This window comes from Triticum urartu, chromosome 2A (assembly GCF_056163025.1).
Source record: "Triticum urartu cultivar PI428250 chromosome 2A, HENAU_Tu73, whole genome shotgun sequence".
NCBI lineage: Eukaryota > Viridiplantae > Streptophyta > Magnoliopsida > Poales > Poaceae > Triticum > Triticum urartu.
Window position 1 is genome coordinate 163652869 of NC_141874.1, and position 19383 is coordinate 163672251.

Here is a 19383-nt window from a genome sequence, read left to right on the forward strand (position 1 = left end):
TGATTGTCTCTACAATCAGACTCATGACCTTGAATTTCTGAGGCACATCAAATATTTACAGCAAGTCGATGGAATGTTCTCTAATCATCTTGTGATCTCCAGACTTGGGTAGCAAAGTATGCCTTAAGATGGCGTTGATAGTAGGCAGACCAGACAACAAATAGTGTATGGATCCAAGCTTGTGTGTCTCCAAAGCTTTATCAGGGATCTCTTTGTACATGTTTGCCATAGAGTTGTGGTCTTTCTTCTTCTTGGCATACACATCCAAGTCATCCTCATGCTCCTCTAGGGCATTGATCAACTTGGCCCACTCTTCAACAGTTGATTGGTACCTCGTACCTTCAGACATCCATACTATCCTTCCATCTGGATAGAAATGAGCAGTGGAGTAAAATTGTATAACTAGCTCATCATTCCATTTGGTCAATTTTTATACACAAACTCATCAACTCCACAAGCTTTGAAGCTGTCTTGTACACCTGAGAAGTGATCTTCATTTTCTTTGATGTATTCCCAATCAACCCATCTCATGTCACACACAATTGGCTTCTTGTCAAGCAGAATAGTCTCATATAAGTCTTATTGCTCTTTTGTGTGGAACCTATAGTCAAGAGAGGTTCTCCTCCTTACATCATAGGGATCAGACTGTCTCCACAATCTTAGTCCTGCATCCTTCCTGATATGCATGTCCTTAGCCATAGGATGAGCATCATTGTGGTCTGGAATCTTGGGTTCCGGTTTTCTTAGCACAAGGGCTTCATCATCCCCTTCTTCAACTTTAGGCACTGGGCCTTGTTCTTTTCTTCTACAGGAATGTTTCTGGTGCTTCTCTTGGGCTTAGACTTGGTGGTTTGAGCAGCAGCTTAGAGAGCAGTTTTGGGCTTAGATGTGGCAACCCCTGACTTGATAGCATCTCCCATAAGTTTCTGAGACTTGGGAGCTGGTGCAGCATCTTGTTCCTCTTCCTCTTCTTCTGTTGGATCTTTAAACATGGAGGATCTCCAAAGGACTCTGGCAGTGGTCTTCTTGACCATCTCCTTCTTCTTCTTGCCATCTCCAGCCTCTTTGGGTTCAAGAGTGAACTCCATAGTTTCTTGAGTGGAGGCTCTGGCCTTGACATAGGAATCCTTTTTGCTGGTGCCTTCTTGTTCAACCCTAGCTTAGTTGTTGCAGCTGTGCCATACTCTTTCTTTAGCACCTTCTTGTTGGAGCTGACTTCCTCCTAAGTATCCACATAGTCCTTATCTTCTGAATCTGAGGTTTTCTTCTTCCTTGACCTGGTGGCTGCTTTGGGCAAGTTACTGGGAGTGCTCCTGCTGCCATCATCTGAGGTACTTGAGGGACTAGTGCCCTCACTCAATTGCACTTGCTCTTCAGATCTGTTCTGACTGTCACTCTGGTCTGACATTCTGGCAAGCAAACTAACAACAAACCCTGTGAATAGATATAGATGAGGTAGAATGGATGAGCATCACAAAGTGCAGAGTTTTTGCAAAACAAATGAGTCAAAAACTTAGTTTTAGTTCTCCACGGAAAGCATTTTGGAGCTACTGATTTGTTAAACTCGGTGATACCGAAGCAATTTTGGGACCTAAACTAGTGAACTAGGTCAGACCGAGTCACAGTTTGGTGGCACCGAGACTGCTAGGATTTCAAAAAGAATCGAACTCGGTCACATCGATTTGCAATTTTCGGTCAGACCGAAAACGCATGTGCAATGGCCTAACCAAATCGGTGAGACCGATTTCTACAACTCGATTGGTCCGAGATGAGTTCGGCGGAAACCTAACCCTAAATTTTCGAATCAAACATAACCTAAAGGATGTTTTCTGTGGATAGATTGTTTTCATACATGGTAAAGATCATGGCAAAGCAATGTGCTACGAATCGGAGTAAGGAAATAGCACAAAGAGTCAAACCCATACCCTAGATCGGCAGGGGTTCGCTACGGCGACAATGGCGGAGCAGAATTCCGTTGACGGTGACAGAAACCAGCGGCGGGAGGTCGCTAGCGGCAAGGAGACGATCCGGGGACCCGAGGAGGCAGAGCAGGACACGCGCAGGCTGAGAGCTTTTATGAAATTTCCAAAATCTCACCCGTGGGTTTATATATACCGACCCTGTCTGTAACATCCCAAAATTCTAAATTTTGGAATGTTATAATAAATAGATAGATTTGATTGTTTGATTGATTGTCTGAAAGTGAGTGAATTCGAGACTTTCGAAAGTTAAATGAGAGGGAATAAAAGGACTTTCCCAAACTTTCATATTTGCTTTCTGATCTCCATGAATTCAAATTCTTTTCAACACAAAACCCTAGAGAGAAGATGACATGACTTCTTCCATATATTTAAATGACAAGGGTTGTTGAAAATATTTGAATTTCATTTGAAAATATTTTCAATTCTGGAACTTTATGCAACTCAATGATTTTCATGAGAGAAGATAAAATGACTTCTTCAAATTATAAGAAATATGAGTTGGGAGTTTCAAAGAATGAAATTCAAAGTTCTTTTGAATTTATTTTCAATTTGGAGTTATTTGAGTTTTATTCAAATTATTTTTTTACAAAAATAAAATATATGGAAATTAGGGTAACATGATTCCCTACAATAGAAAATTGGAGAAAAATTAAATTGAAATCATTTTGGTAATTTAAAAATGATTTTTGTTGGATTTTAATAGACCAGTAGCACTCTTTGAATTATTAGAATTTGTGTGTACTTTATTTAATGCTAGAAAAATGCGCATGTCGTAGAAAATCTTTTTCTGAAAATTTTGATATACTATATGCCTATATAATATTTTCTTTTAATTAGTTTTTATTATTTCTATTATTTGGAAAATGTTAAAAAAAATACTTCCCTCCGCCGAACTGGGCCGGCCCAGCTCCTGCCAGGCCAAGGCCCAGCCCAACCGCGCGCCGCCTCCGTCTTCGAGCTCGGGACAGAGTCCCGAGCGTGGCCGACTCCGCCGCTGCCGTCGAGTCCCGGCCGGGCACGCCTCCCCTTGCCCCTCCTCCACGCCACCTCCTCGCCCTCCTCATAAAGCCACCGCCCCGGACCCCGCCTCTCTCTCTCTGCCGTGCCGCGCCGCCCCTCCCGCATCTCGCCGCTGCCTGCGCCGCCTCTCGCCGCCGACGCCGCATGCGCCGCCGCCGCTCGCAGCCGCTTCGCCGCCGCCCGCTGCTGCTGCCCGCGCCGCACTCCGCCCCGCCGTTCGCAGCACCGCCCCGCCCCGCGCCGCATCGCCCCGCACCTCGCCCTGCCTCGCCGGAGAGCCGCCGTCGCCGATCTGCCGCCGCCGACGACCCGCTGCCGAACCAGTACAAAAACCACCCGGTTCGCCGGTTTTTTTTCTTAGGTTAGATTTCGTTTAAAACCGGTTTTGTTTAGGTTTTATTATATAAAGAACGTCCGCTGTTTAGATCTTATAAACAAACGTTCGCTTTTTAGACTTTTTCTTTTTGTAACATCCCAAATTTTCAATTTGGAATGTTATACGTTAGAACATCATGCATATCTTACTTTCTTGCATTTTGGTCAATCCTAGAAATTTCATGCAACTCAAGGACCTTCGGAGAGAGTTGGAGATTTCGTTATTCTTCATATTTGAGAGTTTTCTCGAATTTGAAAAGAGGATCATTTGATTTATTTATTTCATCTTCAATTATTTTTCCGATATCCAAAAATATAAGAGAGGAAATAATATGAATTTCCCAAAATTTAGGAAAAATGAAGATTTAATAAATAGATCAAATTTTTGTTTGCCGGAGTTTATTTGCTTTTTATTGGATAGGGAAAAATGCGCGTTTTCAAAAATTGCATTTTAGGTCCGTAGAAAAGTTCATTTTGTTCGGCTCATTTTTATGAGTCGGAGAAAATTTACTTTAGAATTTTTGGAGCTCGTTTAGATTTTCTTTTCTGTGTTTTTCTGCGCGGAACTATTTATAAAAAAAAAGAAAAAAAACTTTCCCGCCAGGCCAGCCGGTCCAAAGGCCCAGCCAGCCGGCCGCCTCCCCAGCTCCCTACGCGCGTGCAGCGCCAGGCGCTAGCGCCGCCGCCTCTTGCCTCTTAGCCGAGTCCTAAAAGGACTCTAGGCTAGCCCTTTTCCTTTGATTCGTTTTCCTTTTCCTAATCCTAGTCTATTTCTTGTCCCCTACCCCAAGTAATCTCTCCCCTCACCTATATAAATACCCCAACACCCCCCCTCTAAACCCATCAAATCAAACCCCCTCTCAACCCCAAGCCCCACCCCGCGCCCTACACCGCCGCCATGCCACCCCACACCCACGCCGCCGCCCTTGTGCCCTAGCCGCCGCCGCCGCACCTTGCCCACGCCGCCGCCCTACGCCACGCCGCCAGAGCCCCTCGCCGGAGATCTCGCCGGAGGTTGCCCCGCGTCTCTTTTCCTCGGATCGTTTTCTTCTAATCGTTCCGATTCTTTTCTTTTTCTTCTGGTTTTTGTTCCGGTTTTCTTCCGAAACCCTAGATCGGTTTTCCGTTTTCCTTTTTCGGTTTCTTTTCCGAAAACCTAGATCGGTTTTCGTTCTTCTTTCGTACCGTTCGTCTCAATGAACGTGGTCACCGATTATTCCCGGTTAACGACGCCCGTTTGTTTAACCGTTCGTCTCTTTCTTTTCGTCGGATTTATTCCGCGATCGCGATCTCAGATCCGATCTTCGTTCTAGTTTTTCTTCTCGACCGTTTATTGGAATCAGGTGTTTCAAACGCCTGGAGTTTCGTTTCGAAACCGCCGTTCCATCTAATCAACTTGAACAAGTTTTTGCCCTGGTAAAATTTGACCTAGTTTCAACTTGCTAGAACCGAGTTGTTTTCTTCCGCCTTTGTTTTCCGTTTCTTTGGTCGGTTCATTCTTTCTTTGCAACCGGAGTTCTTAAGTTGAACTATCTGGTTCGTTCTTTCGTTCGAGTTTTGCTTGTGCTTTAGATGAGTACTTATTGTGTGGTTACTATTGTTTGCTTACGATAGATTGACCGGAGTGTGACGAGTAGATCTATCAAGAGTTTTGAGTGCGAATCATCTTCATCTACCTTGCAGGCAAGTTCACACTTTGATCATACCTTTTCTACAACCCATGTTTTATTGCATTAGATCAATCCCCTCACATTGCATGATTAGGATCTAATTAAATTGTGGGATGGGAAGTAGATGAGGTAGTACCTATTACCTGTATTATTATGAAACCTTTGGGAGTTACTTCTACGTTTGCTTATTATGCCATGCTATGCTAGTAGACGTGGATTGGGTGAGTGATATTCCATGACAGATGTGAGTTGATAATTTTAATGGTTTATCTAAGGTGGCAACTTAAACACACATCTGGGTGGATTGAGGCACCTGATGTCTATCAGGACTTGCCTGTTTTATTTTGGACCGCCACCCAGGCTCAAAGGGATCATACGATTATTCATGCTAGAAACTTCCATGTGCAGCCACATGCTACTATGGGCTCTGGCAGAGTTGACTAAGCTGTGCGAACTCTTACGGGGTGGACTAGCAGATGTAGGGGTTGTAGGTGGTACGGTCTACCCCACATGTAAGGTGCTAGCGCTTCTGAAAGACTATGTCTCGGTCATCCGTTTCTCAAACACCATGTAGTGCGAGAAACCAAACGGAGGCGATCGAGTCATGTGGGGAAAAGTGCGCAAACCTCTGCAGAGTGTACAAACTAATCATGATTAGCCGTGTCCCCGGTTATGGACATCTTGAGTATCTAGTTCTTGGATTATCCTGTTGATCTCATCATGTTACTTTAATTAATTTTGTTGGGATGTTAATGATGTTACTTAATTGGGATTGAGAATGCTGTCAACCATTCTCAATGTTCAACAACCACCATGATAGTTAAATAAATTTATTCCTTTGCAGTAGGGAAAAATTGGCTTTACGCAAAAACCTTATAACCATAGAGCTTTTCCACCAGCCATATATGCATATAGTGATAGCCATTGTTCATCATTTTCTCTATGGTGTGAATTTGCCAGTACATTCAATGTATTGACCCGTTTCGGGCTGCAACGTCTCATGTTGCAGGTTTCTTACGACGAGTAAGTGATACGTTAGGGTTACGATTTCTACACTCAACTTTGCCGTTGGTGTTGATGGGAATCCACAACCTTGTTGCTTCCGCTATTTGGATTGAGGTAATAATATTTACGTTACTTTATACATGTGATTTACCTCTGTTATAAATCCTTCGAGTACTGTGTGTGTCAGCATACTGATCCAGGGATGACACCTAAGCACAGAGACTTGATCCATTCGGGTCGGGTCGCTACAAGATGGTATCAGAGCACATGTTGACTGTAGGACGTGACCCTAGAAACTGGCAAGCCCATAGCTAAGATTTTTCTCTACAACTTTCTCTTTCAAAAAGATCTTTTACCTCTCTTCTCTTTCGAGCTTATTCAAAAAATTTCTTTTAGTGAGACCATATCCCTTTTCCCCTTTTGACCAAACAAAGATTCGACTGACGAGACCACTCCAAGAAGTACAGGATATCAGACAAGTAAGACCATTCGGAATGAAGAGGATTTTACCATACATTATGATAATGGAAACTACAACTGTGAAGACTCTGAAGATTAGGAGAATTTGAAGGCTCTGAAGAATTCCCAGATTTATATGACCTAGGAAGGCTACCCTTATGGAACTTGACAGATTATGGAAGTTGTCAATACCCGAGATCAAGGTGTATTGGAGAAAGACCAAAACATGGAGAGTTGAGAACTCAAAGTTTTGTCAAGAAAAACCCTAGGGAAGGAGATATCAACTGGCAAGATAGCTCATGGCAATGACAATGGCTGAAACACGGTTAACCGTGATGTCATCACCATTGATACTGTGGTCACCGTGCTGAGTTAAGGATGCATTTCATCAGAATGGATTTGATGGAAGCAGGCTGATGGGGCACCTAGAATAAGATGAAGTTTTAGCCCTAGCCGGTGTATCACCAGGATCTGGAGTAGTACATCAAGAAGTTTAAAATGGAGCTCCAGGAAGTTGTATTAGACAAGGAAGTATTTCATGAGGAACTCAGGATCCTAAAGACGAGAGTAGCCAAGCTGGAGGAGCTACAACCTCGAGATACCGGAGAATTGTCAAGAACTGAAGGACAGTATGACAATGGTTCATGTGAAGGATGCTGAAACCAGAAGTTTGAAATGCAACTCCGGAATATTAAAGGATGTCACGAGAGATTTCACAGAGATTGATCTGGCAAAAGAACTTGAGAAAGACAAGCATGATCGGAAGAAGCCATTGGAGGCATGAACAAGACTTGAAGAGTTTGGCGACGTTGACCTTAGAAGACCAAACCCCTGTTATATACCTACGTTAGATGCAACGATTGTGAGCTGTCATTTGTTTGATGTTTTTCGACAGCCACAACAAAAATCTGTCTTTTCAAAACTTTTATTTGTATTTTGTGCATCCCTCTTTATCTCTCTTATCTCACCCCAAACCCATGGACCCAATAGATGATGAATGGAGATGAGCTTGTATTTTCTGGACCGATGAATCAATTGGAGACAGATCGATGGATTTCAGAACATGGAGGATCACATGAAGAATAACCCTATAGTTGGAAATGATATGGCCCAGCATGCTCTTCAATGCTTTGAAAGAGGTGCTGCTACTTGGTGGAGGATGTACCAAACCATCAATGGATGGCAAGGAGTAACCACTTGGAAAGAATTTAAGTTAACTTTGCTAAAGTCTCAGTTTGTGTCCCAGAAGTTGAAGCCCTATGGAAAGGATATGAAGAAACCTTGTGCATGCAAGATTTGTGGAGAAATCGGACACACCCATAAAGAACACAAGGATGAGTAAGTGATACGTTAGGGTTACAATTTCTACACTCAACTTTGCCGTTGGTGTTGATGGGAATCCACAACCTTGTTGCTTCCGCTATTTGGATTGAGGTAATAGTATTTACGTTACTTTATACATGTGATTTACCTCTGTTATAAATCCTTCGAGTACTGTCTGTGTCAGCATACTGATCCAGGGATGACACCTAAGCACAGAGACTTGATCCATTCGGGTCGAGTCGCTACACTTTTTCTTTTAGTTTTTGGCCAGGGACCTATCTGTGATGTTCTATTTACAGATTAGTCCCTATTCTTCAAACAGTTATAACTTTTTGCTCGTTAGTCCAAATCCAATGAAACCAATGCCCACGTCTTCGTTATGATCCCCTCTATCCAGATAAACAACTTAAACATGTTTTTCAAAAGTTTAAAATTTGAATTAGAGCATATTTGAATTCAAACTTCGTTTGATCATAACTTGAGTTTCGTAGCTCCGTTTGAGTTGATTCATTTTGCAAATCGAAGCTCTTGACCTAAACATTCTAATAAGGCCAAATTCACATAATTTTGGTACTGTTAGAATTTTTTTTATGTTGCAAGAGTTATTTTCTTGGTTTTGATGTTTCTGAATCGTCTTCTTCGTTCTTTCTGATCTTTTGAGTGATTGCTTATGTGTGGTTACTATTGCTTGCTTACGATAGATTGACCGGAGTGTGACGAGTAGAGCTATCAAGAGTTTTGAGTGCGAATCATCTTCATCAACATTGCAGGCAAGTTCACACTTTGATCATACCTTTTTCTACAACCCAGTTTTATTGCATTAGATCAATCCTCACACATTGCATGATTAGGATCTAATTAAATTGTGGGATGGGAAGTAGATGAGGTAGTACCTATTACCTGTTTATTATCAAACCTTTGGGAGTTACTTCTACGTTTGCTTATTATGCCATGCTATGCTAGTAGACGTGGATTGGGTGAGTGAAATCCATGACAGATGTGAGATTGATAATTAATGGTTTATTTAAGGTGGCAACTTAAACACACATCTGGGTGGATTGAGGCACCTGGGGTTTCCAGGACTTGCCTGTTTTTCTTTTGGACCGCCACCCAGGCTCAAAGGGATCATCAGAGTTTTCATACTAGAAACTTACGTGTGCAGCCACAAGCCATTATGGGTTCTGGCATAGTTGACTAAGTTGTGCGAACTCTTACAGTGGTAGACTAGCAGATGTAGGGGATGTAGGTGGTACGGTCTACCCGATTGTAAGGTGCTAGCGCTTCTGAAAGACTATGTGTCGGTCATCCGTCTTCTCAAACACCCTGTAGTGCGAGAAACCAAACGGAGGCGATCGAGTCTTGTGGGGAAAAGTGCGCAAACCTCTGCAGAGTGTATAAACTAATCATGATTAGCCGTGTCCCCGGTTATGGACATCTTGAGTATCTAGTTCTTGGATTATCCTATTGATCTCATCACGTTACTTTAAATGAATATTGTTAGGTTTAATGATGTTACTTAATTGGGATTGAGAATGCTGTCAACCATTCTCAATGTTTAACAACCACCATGATAGTAATTAATCTTATTCCTTTGCAGTAGGGAAAAATTGGCTTTACGCAAAAACCTTATAACCATAGAGCTTTTCCACCAGCCAAATATGCATGTAGTGATAGCCTTTATTCATCATTCTCTATGGTGTGAATTTGCCAGTACATTCAATGTACTGACCCTCTGTGGCTGCAACGTCTCATGTTGCAGGATTATCTTATGAAGAGTAAGTGATACGTTAGGGTTACGATTTATACACTCAACTTTGCCGTTGGTGTTGATGGGAATCCACAACCTTGTTACTTCCGCTATTTTGGATTTGAGGTAATAGTATTTACGTTACTTATACATGTGATTTACCTCTATTATAAATCCTCGAGTACTGTGTGTGTCAGCATACCGATCCAGGGATGACACTTAAGCACAGAGACTTGACCCATTCGGGTCGGGTCGCTACACTGTCGGTGTGACTGAGTGGAACAACTCGGTGGCACCGAGATGCAGAATCGTAAGCAGTTACTGCAACTCAGTGTGACCAGAAAGTTCAAATCGGTTGCATTGAGATTAAAAACCTAGATCAACTTAGTGAACTCGGTGTGACCGAAGTGGATGACTCGGTCATACCAAAATGCACAAAGAGGTTTTGGAAGTTTAAGTCTATGACGAATCAGGGACTCCGAGTGCTCCTCACACAGAGTGGTTCGAATCTGACTTGATCAAACTTTGTGATGTAGGATGAATAGAGTTTGAGACGAGAAAAGCATAGATAGCTAGAGGAGGTTCTTAGGCATTCTTGTCCATCCACTTGGCAAAAGAGAAAACGCCAAATGATCAAAACAACAAATGGATGTCCTCGAATGAGTAAAATATGCAATCAACATGCTCACACAATAAAATGGCAAATGAAATATGTGACAAAGCATGCACAAACACTCTAGCATCTGTCAAGCAATTGGCAATGACTAGGTCATCTATATATGAGTATATTGACTGAGGATTCAAACGAGAACATTTGATCATAGGTCATACTTATCGTTTAAGCACAAGTGGGGTTGCCACTTTTACATAAAGCATTATTGTGCTCATACCTTTAGAGTTGCTTTAGCTCAATTGATTAGAGTAAAGCTCCCCCTAGATGTGATATCCCCCCTAAGAGGGATGAACTAACCTTGGGTTTTGTCGATGATGACTTCATGTAGGTGTTGAAGACGTAGATGCTCAATGTTGATGTAGATCATTCGGAGCAATCTATTGGAGTGAGTTGCACTTTCAATACCTACACGGGTTAGTCTCACAAGGAACAAACAAGGATATCCATAGACATAGAGTGATGTACACACAAGATGATGTCCATGAAAGCATTAGGTTACCTTGTCCCTTGTCTTACCAACAAGAGGGTTTGTGACTCCTAGAACTAGTGCAAGATGTGGAAGTTATTTGCACGTGTCCTTGCCAAAAGATATAAGTGAAGTATGTTGGCGGAGTCACCCTCAAGAACTCTCTAGTTCTTCTTCTTTGGGACCCACATCATCTTGCTGGGAATCCTTGGAGTTGTAGTTGTACTTGATGTAGTCTTGGGAACCCACTTGACCAAGGCCTTGGGAGCTTCTTCAAATGCATCAATCTCCTCTTGAAGCTTGTCCTTCCCTTTTAGCTTGTGGTCTTGTGGTGGAAGATCATCTTGAGCTTGTGTCCCTTGAAAAGAAGTAGGATAATACTTCTCTTATTGAGGAACAAACTTTGTATTGGGGTATTGATCTTCTTCCCACTCAACTCCATTGGCATAGAACTTCCGTTCAAAACCAACACCTTGATTCTTCTGGTGCCTTCCTTGCTTGCGTACAATTTCCTCAAATTGCTTACTTCCGGCAAGGCTCTTGTAAACACGTTTCTCTATAATCCCCTTCAATAAGCTATTTTCTTGCTCAAGTGAAACTTGGCTAAGAGAATCATTAGTGGAATCAAGAGAACTACTAGAAGCAACAACATTGGATTTTGCATGATTATTGTTACTAGTAGAAGAAGAATCTTTCTTACTCTTGTTGCTAGATTTAACTTGTGGCATGTAAGTAGATAAGAGTAAACGCTTGGCAATGTAAGAAGAACTTTTCTTGCAAAGATCATCATTGATTGCTTTTAAGAATCCATGCTCTTGCTCAAGGTTGAGCTTTTCGAAGCGTAACTTCTCATGAGTCTTTAAAAGCTCTCGATGATTTTTCAAGGTAGTTTCATGAGCTAACTTAAGAGTGTTTAGTTCTTTAGTTAGACGCTCAATCTTCTTATCGTCATCATTCATTTTATCTTGATTAGCATGATTAATAGCAAGTTCATCATAGTTTTTATCACTAGAGTTGTCAATAAGTAAATCATCATCACCTAGCAAATCATCTTCATCACTATTGAAATCAACATACTCGGGGTGTGATACCTTTGGGCCTTTAGCCATGAAGCATCTTCCAATTCCTTCATTTGGTGAGTCAAATATGTCGTAGGAGTTGGTTGACACAAGTGCTAGACCAACAAAACCTTCATCTTGAGTATATTCGGAGTCGGAGTGATAACTTCTCTCGAAGTGATTGTCGGAGTCGGAGTCGGAGCCGGATACCCATTCACCAACATGAGCTTGATGTATTCGTTTTGTGTAGCTCCTTGATGACTTGTCCTTCCTTTCCGAATCCTTGCTTCTCCGTGATGTTCTCCGTTCATAACGATCATCTCTACTCCTTCTCTCTCTTGGTGTTGATTCTTCTCTTCTCACTACAAAAAATACACTTCCGTGATGATACGTGTTTGTCACAGTAGGTCTCATTTTCTGTCATGCATGTACATCCATGACGATTTTATGACAGAATCAAGATAGTCATACCTGTGCTATCGTAGAAGTGTTCCATGACATTACCAAAATTATCATCACGGAAGTGTCCAATTCCATGACGATAAATCCCGCGTCACAGAAATGCTTTCGTCAAGGGTGACCGACACGTGGCATCCATCGTAACGGGACGCCGTTAAGCTATCAGGTCGGGTTTTGGATCCGATAACCCGTTAACAGCCCCGACCAATGGGGATTTTCCACATGTAAAATCATCATTGGCTGGAGGAAACACATGTTGGCTCATCGTTGGGACAGATGTCATCCACTCATTGGACAGAAGGCGCGTATGATACGTCGACACGTGGCACGGCCCAATAGAGGCCCATTCCTGTGAAAAGGCCGGCCCATTTGACTTGGTCAAAAGGTGGCGGGCCGGCCCATGTAAAGCCTATTAACAGCCTGTTCGCATATAGCCCATTTACAGCCCGCTAACCCAAGGCCCGTTACGCCCTATCCGAATTAGGCCCAGTAGCGTCATTTGGGCCACCCAATATGATTCCAGCCCGTTTTCACTTCTGGCCCATGTATGGCCCATGACGTCTTTCGGCCCATATGAGGCCCTATGTAACTCTTGGCCTATTAATGGCCCGTGGTGAAACTAGCCTGTAATGAACAGTGTATCACTTTACACCCATTAAAGGCCCGTGGTGAAACTGGCCCATAATGAACAGTGTATCACTTTATACCCATTAACGGCCCACTATTCTGTTGGGCCGTTTCCAGCCCATGTTATCTTTCGGCCTTCTCAAAGCCCATTTATTCTTGGGATCATTTCCAACATTCGTTTACTTATGGCACGTTACTGTCATTTTCTGCTTGTGGGCCAAATTCAGCCCGTGGTTACAGTCGGCCCGTTTGTGGTCCGTTAATACGTTGGGCCGTTTTCATAGCGTCATCAAATACGGCCTATTAACGATGGCCTGTTATGGTCGGCCTATGAACGGACGATTCCAACTCTAGCTCGTTTACGGCCATAATGCGGTCTGTTTGGCCCATGGTTGGCCAATCGATCATACGGCCCGTATAAGGCCCATTGATGATACGGCCCGCAGAAGGCCCATTATTTCTACGGCCCATAGAAGGCCCATTGTTTCTACGGCCCGTAGAAGGCCCACTGTTTCTACAGCCAGTAGGAGGCCCAGTGTCACTACAGTAAATATTAGCCCATGGTTATTGTGGCCTAGTTTTAAAAAATAGGTTATTGCAGCCACTAGCTAACCGCGGAAAAAGAACTGCAATGACTACAAGCAAACAAATAAACAAGACAACAAGGAAATAAATAAGCAAGCAACTAACGCTAGGCTATCACGGCTATTACACATATTACATCCACTGGGCATCAAAGTTCGCCACCAGTGCAAATATAGGGAACAAAGCAGCATATCATATACACTGGTTGTCAAAGTTGGCGACCAGCGCAAATAAAGGCCGCAGCAAAACAAATCCAGAACTTAAACCACTTTAGAAGATCTCATGAAACAATATCCTGGGTACCCATAATGCTGGCAAGATGCTTAGAAAGCTTATTAACTTTCTCTTGTTTGGCGCTTAAATCCTCCAGCGCTTGCTATTACACCAGAAAATATGCATCTAAATTCTGCAGGGACTTCCTTAGTCCTTCAGCTTCCTGTCGCAGCACATCTGATCGATGTCTTTCAACTTGAAGTTGAGACTCAAGAAGACGAACTAATTCAGGTAGCGAGTTCGAAGAGCTTGTGCCAGCAGTAGTGGCCAGTAACTCAAACACTACATCAAGACAGGACTTTTGGGTTCCCTCACTGTCGTCAAGATAGTTTTTATCAGCTATCTTGGAGACCAACAAGGATGTCTCACTATCTTGAACCTTATCTGCCTTACTTCCTTTACCATTGGATAACGCGGTACTATTCTCCAATATTTTGTCCGCATTCTAAAAGAGAAACAAGCAGACACATCACATGTTTACCATGTTGTATATGAAACTCATTTTGGTAAATGAGTTCAGTAGTAAAGTGGACAGTATAACAGCATGAAACAAACATATATCTATGTATCATGGTCAGTTTATGGTCTATATCATTCTAGTTTTTGTTGCCAAATCAAGATAGAGACACAGTTCAAATAATATTTGCTCAAGACAAAGCAGAATAGACAGAATATAAGTGTGGGTAACTATAGAGCAATAACAACACTTGTAATGTGCATGACATGAGAACATAACTGTTTATTCAATTGAAACTGAAATCAACATAGAGCGGGTTACAACAGCAAACCTGTTAAAGAAACAGGTTTAAAACATACCTGTTGCGCCATTGGAGTTTCAATTCCATCCTTCAAATTTGAAAATAGTTGGTATGAGTAAATACAGTAGTGCAAGAGCAAAGGACTATGAACCATAGCTACAGAACCTGACCTGAGAACAAATCTTCTTCTCCTTTAAGCGTTGAGTTGGGATTCGGAGTGGTGGTCCTCATGCTTTGGGCACTGTAGTTCCCTTACTAACTTCTCGTGTTTGGGTGCTCTGTGGTGGAGACGGTGCTTTGTCAACTGGAACTAGGTTACTATTTGCCAGGGTTGGGGTTAGAAGGGGTGTAGCTGGTTCTCTGTCCAACTGGGTAGGGGTACAATCTGCGAGAGTCTGGGTTATGTGTGGTGGATCTGGTCCTTGGGCAAGTACAACCGTGGTTCTATCTGCATCAACTGGTAGCACTATCTTTTCTGAAGACCATGTTGTTACTCCCTTAGATACTGCCATCACGCTTTCCAATTCAAATGGCTGATAAACAAGAAAAGTAATTGAAAGTATAGACATTGTATGATAGACAGGTGCAATGGATAGTGGGGAATAAAAGAGGGCGTGAAATAATTCATATTTATGTTGTCTAACCAAACAAGATAGCATGACACAATTTCACATATATGATGGCTAACTAAACATGATAGCATGACACGATTTCACATTATGATGGCTAACTAAAAAAGATGGAAAGACATAGTTCAAAATATGAGACTATGTAAACAGGATGACATGACATAACTATATAATGTGTTTATTAAATAGGTTGGCATGCCATAATTCACATACATTCACGGATAGAATGCCATAATTCAAAATATGATGACTATAAACACTAAACAGGATGAGATGATATAACTATATGATGTCTTTATTAAATGGGTTGCCATGCCATAATTCAGATAGATGATGTGTATGTACTATGTAAACATGATGGCATGATATAATTCAAATATATGATTTATATAGTAAGCAAGTAAGCAGATGGCAATCCATATATGATGTAAAAACTAAGCAATGCAAGACAACATGCATGACAAGGGTAATATAACCCTACCAAGTTTGAGCATAGACCTCAGGGGGGAAATAGGAGTGGTCATCAGTCTCTGAATCCTCCTATGAGGAGCTCTCTGTAACCAGCAAGATGTCTGCTTCAGCAGGTAGCATTGTGTGCTCTAAATACCTTGTTTTCACTCCAGATACTTCCATCACCGCTTCAAATGGCTAATGCACTGGAAGAGTAGTTGAATATACAAACGTTGTCGACAAATGGAACACGTAATACAAAAAAATGATAGCACGATATAATTCACATGCATGATGATTGGCTAAACAGCATGGCATTGCATAGTTCACATATATAATGCCTTTGCAACAAGATAGCATTGTATAATTCACATATATAATGTCTTGCAACAAGATGACAATGCATAATTCACATATATGGTAATTAGACACTGAACAGGTGGCATTCACACAAAGCATGTCTAAACTAATCAAATGACATAGCAATGCGAGACACCATACGCACGATATGAGCAACATAACCCTGCCAAGTTAGAGCATACACCTCGGGGGGGATAGGACTGGTCATCTGTCTCTGAATCCTCCTGTGAGGATGTATCCGTAACCAGCGAGATATGCGCTTCGTCAGATAGCATAGTCTGCTCTGAAGACCTTGTTTTCACTCCAGAATTTGCCATCACCGTGTCAAACGGCTGATGCACACGAAGAGCAGTTGAATGTACTAACATTGTTCACAAATGTAATATGTAAGAAAAAAGGATGGCCTGGTATAATTTACATATAAGATGACTGGCTAAGCAGGATGGCATTGCAAAATTCACATATATGATGCCTGGCTAAACAAGATGGCGTTGCATAATTCACACAAACGATGAATAAACTAAACAGATGGCATCACACAAAGGATGTCTAAACTAAGCAGATGACATATTTGATGTATAAAGTAAGCAATGCAAGACACCATATGCATGATATAACCAACATTAGCATGCCAAGTTAGAGTGAAGACCTCAGGGGGTAAATAGGAGTTGTCTTCTCCTTCTGAATCACCCTCAGAATAGATATCTTCCTCTCGATTACAATCCGAAATGCATGGAGGGAGGGGGGGGGCTGCCTTTGCGCCTACCATGGAGCGACGTCTGCATGAAATTTTATTGCCACGCAAGGCTCGTCTCTTTTGCTCTACATGTTCAGTTCCATTGTTTACAATAACTGTCATGCATAGGAATAAACCATAGTGAGATTATGTAAGGAGTGCATGCAGAAATCCAGAGTGATGGCAGCAACTTGTGGGTAGACCCAAAACCAATAATAGCAGGCAGATAATGGCTTCAGTTAAAAAATACAGATAATGGCTTCTTTACTGTTTGTTTCCCACCCAACATGAAACTCATAGTAGACATCGAAGATTAACCAGATAGTAGATAGATACTATTGATAGCAGCCCCGATATGTACCCCACAACCATTTAAAAACTCAAGTTTGACCATTAGTTTGGAGCTGACTCAGAGTCTAATCGGTGAACAGGATGATAAAGTAGCATTTAATATTAAGCGATGCATAACGTAAGCAGACACGAAAGAGTGCGACCTCTCTTGCGGACCCGTGTAGTCCTCGAGGTCATCTGCTCGGCTGATGATGGTAATGCAGTTTTCATGGCTGCCAGCGGCGGGGAAGAAGATCTGAGGCGGCGAAAGATAGTCTAGAGGCTGGATCCCTGCTGTGCTGGACCCTTCTATCATTGGAGCAGCTGAGCTGCGGTGGACGACGGCGCAACAGGAGCGGGACAAACCACGCAAGGTTTTCTTTGACAACTATCTGTAAGAGAAGTAATTCTGTAAGAGCTTGTTTGAATTGGAGGATTCCAACAATGCAGGGATAGGAAATAGACATGAATAGGATATGAATGCACGTGCAAAACAGAGAATTTAAAAACATAGGATTTCTGCCAATCTGGGTGTTTGATTCACAACAATTGGAAGATCACATGATGCAAATAAGCATGGTGAGATTAAGTCAAACCACAAGAAAATGTACGGTTATAATGCTATTATGCTACTATCTCTTAGTCTTGTGCTTCATGAATAGGAATTTGAAAAGGAGGACAAGTGAAAATTAAACCTACGTTTTTTCTTTCAAGGTGAAACTAAAGGGACAAATCTGTGTGCTCAGTGGACAATATATATAACATGTAGAGTAAAAAAGAGATGAAACAAGTCTACAACCTCTTTCGTGAAGCCATGTCGATCTTAGCGTGATTGGTTTGGCCGGTGAGGATGCTCCAGCTGACTTTGCTGTCGGAGGAGGGGAAGAAGATCTTAGGCGTCTGGAGATGGAGCCCGAGGTACTGCTCCGCTGTGATGGAGGGTTTCGTCGTTGGAGCAGCTCCGGTGAGTTGTACGACGCCGAGGCTGAAGCAGGACAAGAGAGACAACGAACAACGTTAACCTGAGTGGAATTCTAATAGCATCTCCAATACATGATGTAAAATACATACCCAGAAAGTGCTAGATGTAAAATACATCAGCCACTCATCTTTGAACTTAACTGTCGAAACTGAACTTAACCGTCGAAACTAAATTTTGCTGTCGAAACTAAATTTTGCTGTCGAAATTGAACGCACTAGCAAGGTGAGGCTACACGTCGGTCGACTGACTTTTTCATCTCTATTCAGTCGATTTTGCAGCCGTTGGATACGAAATGAAGGGCCTGCGGTTCATCTTCAACCTCCACCCCCCTGAGCCGCCGGCCACCACCGACCAAACAGCAGCCCCCCGCCGCCGGTCCGCCGCCGCCCCGGCCATCCCTCTAGCCCCCCCGTGCCGAGCTTTTTCTCTGGCGATCCCCAAGCCAGCGCCCCGCCAACGCCCCGCCATCACCGGCGACCACCGCCCCCATCCTGAACCCTAAGATAGATAGTGGGGTACCTCTCCGGCGAGCCCCCTCCCCGCTGCGGCTGGTTCTTCCTTCACCCCGGCGAGCCCCCCACCCCCTGAAAATTGACTGACCCAAAAGTTGATTCAGTCGACTGAAGTGTAGCTAAATCAGAGCAGCATCGCAAGCAAGAGCGAGAGCGAGAGCAGCAGTGCGAGCAAGAGCAATAGCAAGAGCAGACCAGGCAGGGGACCGAGAGCAAGAGTTGAGCAGTAGCATGAGCGAGAGCTAAAGCAGCAGTAGCTCCTACTGATGTGGACATCACCGCCGAGGGAGTGACGCCGTGGAGGAAGTGGCCGGTGACGCCGCCGTGGATGGAGCCACGCCGTGTCGGCTCGGGACCGAGTGCCGGCAGTACCGTGAGATTGAATCAAGAAGAAAATGCGGTGATTAGTGTACAACCTCTTTGGTGGCGCTGAGGGAGTCCTAGATTAGGGGGTCTCCGGACAGTCAAACTATCTCCATTGGCCGGACTGTTAGACTATAAAGATACAAGATTGAAGACTTCGTCTCATGTCCAGATGGGACTCTACTTGGCGTGGAAGGCAAGCTAGGCAATACGGATATGGATATCTCCTCCTTTGTAACCGACCTTGTGTAACCCTAACCCTCTCCGGTGTCTCTATAAACCGAAGGGTTTTAGTCCGTAGGACAACAACCACAACATACAATCATACCATAGGCTAGCTTCTAGGGTTTAGCCTCTCTGATCTCATGGTAGATCTACTCTTGTACTACCCATATCATCAATATTAATCAAGCAGGACATAGGGTTTTACTGTTGGGAACGTAGTAATTTCAAAAAAAATCCTACGCACACGCAAGATCATGGTGATGCATAGCAACGAGAGGGGAGAGTGTGATCTATGTACCCTTGTAGACCGACAGCG